This window comes from Aplidium turbinatum, chromosome 10 (genome assembly GCF_918807975.1).
Source record: "Aplidium turbinatum chromosome 10, kaAplTurb1.1, whole genome shotgun sequence".
NCBI classification, from domain to species: Eukaryota; Metazoa; Chordata; class Ascidiacea; order Aplousobranchia; family Polyclinidae; genus Aplidium; species Aplidium turbinatum.
This window is the reverse complement of record NC_137481.1, coordinates 15,723,173-15,730,029: the sequence shown is the minus strand read 5'-3', so window position 1 is coordinate 15,730,029 and position 6,857 is coordinate 15,723,173.

Sequence of the window (6,857 nt, the reverse complement as noted above, 5' to 3'; positions counted from 1 at the left end):
CACGTAATTGAACATTTTTACATCAGCTCACTGTAGTTAAGTGCATTTCTTACAGCAGTTTTCTTCGCTAAGAAAATTGTAAAGTAAGTATATATTTTCCCAAAGTAGATTAAAGTACAAGTTTGCCCAACGTATTTTTTTCTGCTTTAGAAAAATTTTGCCCATACTTTTACTTCAACACACGAATTTTTGAAGTAATATGCCAAAATTTCACACAAATCTATCTTCACATTTTTCAAATCAAGGAAAAAATTGCTCAAATAATTTCTCAACTTTGCACCTTAGAGCAAACGCTGCATTACAGTTACCATTTTATGATATTCATATTGTTAAATGACAATGAATCTGCTTGATTTTTCACTTCTATGACACATACTAAGCACAAAGATTAACTTAATTTACAAAATCGACTAAATTTGACGTAATTTACGACTAAAATTACATTATTGCAAAAATGACCACTTTATAGTGCTTTTAGTAAAAACACTTCTCTTAAAAGTAATATAAACTTGTACCTTCTGATGATTTTGAGCCATCAACCGACTTTCTATCGTCTGTGGTTAATGAGATATTATTTTTTTTTTATAAAATTGGGGTTTTTCGAATTTAGGGGGGGTGTGCCTGCACCCCCTGGGGGGCACCGACCCAAAAATGTGTTTGAAGGTGTTTTTGGGGTCAACACCGAATTTTGGTAAACTAGACTTTTTGATTTGAAAGAAAAATTTTTTTTCACTCCACCCTACTCCTCAGCGCTTTACAAAGCAGACAGTGTCAATGCAGCCGTATATAAGCGCAACTGAGCACATTATTGCCCTAATGGCCTAATCCATTCCATTGCTCAGTGCCAAGCAGTAATTGGATTCAGAACCATTTATAAACAGTTTTTGGTATCGGTATGACCCAAGAGGGTACCGAACCCATGCCTCCCGATTCAGAGGCGGACGCATTAACCACTAAACCACCGAGCCGATTCCTCTTTGGGAATTTTCTAACGATCTCACTAATTAAAAGTTCAGCTACAGTTTTCAGAATTAGCTTGTGGGATCAACATTTTTGTTAAAGAGCAAAAACTAGACATAAATTTATTAAAAACACGTTTGCAATGATTCATCATTTTTGTATGCCTGCCAATCGCAGAAAATAAAACTACTAAATTACGTTGACATCACAAGTGTCATGGGGAATAATACCAAAAAAATGTGCCGTCAGTTTATTGTAAGCTGTGTCCCCAACAAAAAAACTTTAATAAAATTTTCAACTCTAGCATTCTTCCGGTTTTTTTCACGTTTAGTCTGAGCAGATGAACAATTTATGCACGTGCCTTAGTTTTCGTGCCAATCTAGTTCTAATGAAGAAATAAAAGTAGAATAAATCCCAACTCTGCAATATTTGTGATATGACCAACACAATAAGTTAAAATGCAAAAATAATGAAAAAAGCAATATAACGAAAGAGAACAACTGCACACCCAGCAAGCTGGTGTAAGAGAGAAGCACAATTACGGACCCACAAGATGCAGAACTGTCTGATAAATAATTAGGCTATATATTCAAGAAAAATGTATGACGACTCCAAATTATGTCAACTTATCTTGTTGTGTATCGCGATTTCATTTCGATAACATCTGCATACAATTGTATATTTTCAAGTACAATAGTAGGCTACAATAGTTGTTATTACTGTACCCTTTTTGTGATTACAAGAACAATTCTAAACCAATTCACTGAGTGCTCTTACCTTCATGAAAAATACTGATTACAATAAGCTAATTCTGTGAGTTACAAAGTTTATTGCTTAGGATTCTTTATGATCAACATGGTAAATAACCTCTTCTGTTTAGATTGTTACATATTCAATCAGTAGGCCTAATAAAGATAAGTTTTAGGCAAATGTGGCTTGATGAATAGGTTTTGAAGCAGATTTTATGAGCAAGCAATCTGACCTCCAAACCAGCATCAGTTGTTTCAAAACGAATTCTTTAAGAAAGAAACTGAATTGGCATATGAAAAATGTGCTACAGGCTACAGTAATTTATGCTAGAACCCAGACACAAAATCAGTTCTTTTTGCATTAATTCAACATTTAGAGTAGGCTACAGGCGTAGAGTCAATGCAAAAAAGGACATAATCTGGCTGGAAAACGGCCAGGGTTGTGGAGTCTGTCCAGAAATACCCAAGGAACGACTCTGATGCTGCCCTTCTGGCCATGCCAAAGTCGTTTCGATACCAACTTCCAAGTTTGATATCACAGTCCTGGTGCCAGCATGATAAACCGTTCTCAGATAAACAATTGAAACTTCTCAGAGCAGTCACGTTTTCGTTTTTTGTGGTTGCAATTCATACGCAGATTAAAACAAAGTGGTTTGTTTAATTGATGTTTGAGGTAACTGCTGCACAAAAGTACCTGTTTGTGAAATTATTTATGTTTTAGCTAAGGAAAGGGCTGAGGGAATGATACGCTTCCCTGTAAGGCCCTTGTCTATGTGAAATAGGAACATATCTTTGAATAACAGAAGATAGTTTGCTCTTAAAAATCGCTAACCGTTTTTATATTAACGTTTCATCAATACCTTCCATTGTGAAACCGTTTGTTCAAAATCTGATAGCAATCAAATAGAATTCTCCATTGTTTTAAATTACAAATAATGGTAATTTTGTCTTCATATTCCCAACAAATTGCTAGATGGACCTAGACATTATGAGACAATACCACTCTAAAACCTTTTGTGTTTAGAATTATTTTCTACAAACGTACAATGTTTTTGATACGATAGACGTCTACCGACACTGACGTCGACATTGACATTAAATATCCGATTTACAGTGGCGGTCAATTGAGGCAGTAGGTTTTGTTTTCAACGAAATCGGTAGATTAGTGAAATGTAGCGCCGGGTTTTCCAAATTATCGTTATTATAATAATGGATCAAAGGCATTAGCTCTCGTGACAACTTGCAATTCTTGAATAGCTGCCCACTTAAAGTTGAAAAAGCAAGTTGACTTGAAAAAGAAAATCCGTAAGTATCAAAATTGTGTAGTTGAGTGTTTGAATTTGGAAAAAGTGTATTTGCGTTTGCAATGTTTCAAAGAATAAAGAATTAGCGGAATTTTTAAAATAAAAACCTGCCACCTAAAGCGAATAAAGAATGAACAGAAATTCGTTGCGTTGATAGTCTACAACTGAGAAAGCAACTGGTAGTGCAAACACGAAAACAATGTTGAAGCGGAGGTACAAAAGTTAATCTCAAAGCATATTCGTGATTTATATCAAAGTGTACGCAAGTAAATATACACAATCAAGAAAAACCGTACCTTGTTCCACACACTAACTCTATATTTCGCAAATTCATCGTCCTTTACAGTTGAATTGACGAAAAATCGAGTGAGTATATTGTGCCAGATAACTTTCCACCCCATATAGTGCACGTTGGCATGTTGAAGAGTTTAGATTTTATATGATTCAAATGTTGTCAAATCAAACTCTTACTCGAATCATATCAATGGCATCCTTAAACACAAAAGCAGCCCCTGGTGCAAATGAAGTGAATGTTGCTTGAAGAATGTCCCAGACATGATTAAAGAGACAGTTGTTTAGCGACATTAAGTTGTGTGTTTTGCAAATAGTCAAAAATATTTCCAAAAAGCAGTGTATTACTGTATACATATGCTAGAAAGTATTGTTGTCATTGTGCTTAACAAAAAAGGTAAAAAAGCAAATGTTTTTGTATGTTGTTATAATGGGCGTTTCTTTTTCAAAAGTTTGTTGCATAAGAAAGGAAAAAAGGAAAGCTTGCTTTTTTCAATGCTCCGTTTGTAATTTTTTTTGCTTTTGTGAGTAGTGATTTGAGCAGCAAAGCAAAAAAGGCGTTTGTATATTCTTGCATTTTCTTACTTGCAAAGAATCACAGTGGCTACTTGTGTGATTGCAAGAAAAGCAATAGTCTAAACTCAGTTTGCAAAGAAATCCTCCGCAATATGCGGTGTTTTCACAAAAGCGTAACGTTTTTTCTTTGCCAATCTGTAACTATACTCTACAATTAGGCAAACAGAACATTTGCAAATTCAAAATGCGACAATCCCATAAATCAGGATCTATATGGGCAAATCAGATACATGCGCGTCGCCCATATTCTGAAATCATACTCAACACTTTTGATAAAAGTAACCCTCGGTCTTCAGAAGGCAATATAGGCACCGAAATTTTAATTTAGCATAAACTCTTTAAATAGCTTTAGAAAAATTTGACTGGAAAAATACCACCAGCAGGTTATCAAAACAATTAAAGTAACACAATCTGTTCAAACGACAACTTTAGTTACCAATTGGATTATCGTTTTTAAAAGGGATTTTACAAAAATAAAATTGAATTTTTCAAAATAAATATGGTTTTTAGCCAAACGTGCGTCGTTGCAATGTTAATGAGTTTGAAACAGATTTGCTATAAAACAAAATAAGATTATTTTCAATTTTTAAAAAAGTCTATCTCGCTCTAACAGAAAAATTTCAAAAGATTGTTATTCGTCTTGACCCACTTGACAATAACACAGCTTCTCAAATATAATTTTTAAAAAAAAATTTTTTTACCTCTCATAAGACATTTTTAAAACACGTTCCAGGAATTGGTCAGGTCTTGGTGCTGGTCTCAATGTCACACCGCGCTTGGCTGTTCAAGTTTTATGGGACAATGAAAAAGATTCAGAATAACTGACATTGTTGATGTCAATGCTTCGCACAGTCAAAACAGTGACATGATTATGATTTTGTGGCTAAATGATTGTTTAGAGTTAGACTTTGCAAAATTAAAAACGTTTAAAAAATTGAAACACAGGTCGAGTATAAAATAAAACATTCTGCCGCCAGCTTGTCTTTATGAAATGACGAATGGTTGTTGTGCAATTCAGTTTGAAAGATCAAAGATTCGTTTAACCATAATCCCTACTTACACCAGCCAAAAAGTGTTTTAAAGTCGTGATTAAAATGTCATTTTGAACAGATTCTCTTGTTCTTGCAATTAATGTTGACAGTAGACAAAAACGAGATTTCTGGACATAATCGATTCAAACTAAGCTATTCTTTCCAGAATGCTGAAATTAAATCGAAAAAAAAACTGTGGTCTACAACTCCCCTTCAAGACGGTATCATCATATCAATGACCTAAAAAATGCCATCGATAATATGCGGACAGGAAAAGCAGGCTAAATCGCTTATGCATTCATGACTTTTCTCGAGTAATTATAGCTACAACAGGATATTAATACAACCTCACCTATTCACTGCTAAGCAACGGTAATAAAAATTTCCCATCATGCTATGTAATTACATATTGAAAAAATTTTCTCACCCATTTTCAAGTATTTTTTTCTTTAGCATGTTATTTGTAACCTGTAATAATAACGTATTCACAATTTTGTTTCTCATTGAAACTTTAAATATTAGCGAGTAAGGTGCTTTGTTATCATTAATTGAAAACTGAATTAAAATGTGGGTCTAGGCGGGATGTAGAGCAGGCCTACTTGCAGAAATTCAAAGTCACCAAAACGTCTTTAAAGCCTTTAAAGCGGTTTTTAAGTTGAAACAATCAACTAGTCTCACACTATTATCATGATTTAGTGGCAAGGCTGTTCAAGTATTGTGACATTTCTAGAAGCAAATATGCAAGTATTTTGCTTTTGTTGCGGCTCGCTCGCAACGAAGTTACGTACATCATTGGTTAAAATTGAACTTATAAGCGGTAAGCATAAAATAAATTGTCCATGAAACCTCAAATGATTTGTGAAATGTTTTGAAAGAAACAGTTCGTAATAAAATTTAAGTACTAAAGTTCAAATATCAAATAGCAAAATTGCAAAATTTTCGATCAATATCACCTTTAGAAGTTGATGGGTTTATGCCTATAGGCTTAAAGATTCTTGTAAAAAAAGGTTGCTGCCTAATGCCTATGTCAGTTCGATCACATTAACATAAGTTATATATCGCTTTAATCTAACAGTAATAATCTATTTAGCCATGAGTGATGATTGAAGTGCTGTTTGGATAAATGCTGAAAACACGAGAATTTTGCCTGCCATAAAGCCTAATGGAAACATTGCTTCAAAAAATGACAGGCTACCTTTTTAGTAGCCTATTCATTAAATTTTCTGTTTCAAATTATGGGATGTTCAATGTGCTGTCATTTCTGGCCATCACAGAGAAAACAATGCACGGTAAAACAGTGGAGGTCTAGAAAAAAAAGATAAACTAGGCCTACAAAAACGCGACTGGCATTGAGCAAAAACGAGATAACACCACCATACACAGCACACACTTTAAAGTTTGGATTTGGAGGTTTAACTTTCGTCTGTATTAGAATCGTACTCGGTTAATCTACATGTATGTTTCAGCAACTGTGGTGAAAGTATCGCATATACACTGGACATTAAATCGCCACTAATCTCATCTTTCTATTAGTAATTGTATATGTTGTTGTTGAGTCATAGCTCTGTGTAGGCTCGGCTATATATCCACTAATAAACCAATACCATGCTTATTAGCTTGTTTAACGTTATCGCTTACATTCTTAGTGTATGTGTAGACTATAGCTTCAAACACTTGACATTTTAGCTATTTTTAAAGCAATCTGACTGATAAAGAAAAAGTAGTTTAATCGAGAAACAGTGCCCTTTAATCATACCAGCCTTTAGCCTATGTGCCTTTATGACCACCAGAGAAATGGATGCAGAAGGCCTATAAACGAGTTGTATTATAAATGACTTTGCAAACGGTTTTAGTTGAAAAATGAAACTCGATACAAATCAAATGACCGAGTCCTCAGTGCAAAAGATCAACCTTCAAACTACGCAACAGCGCTAGCTAGCGTAACA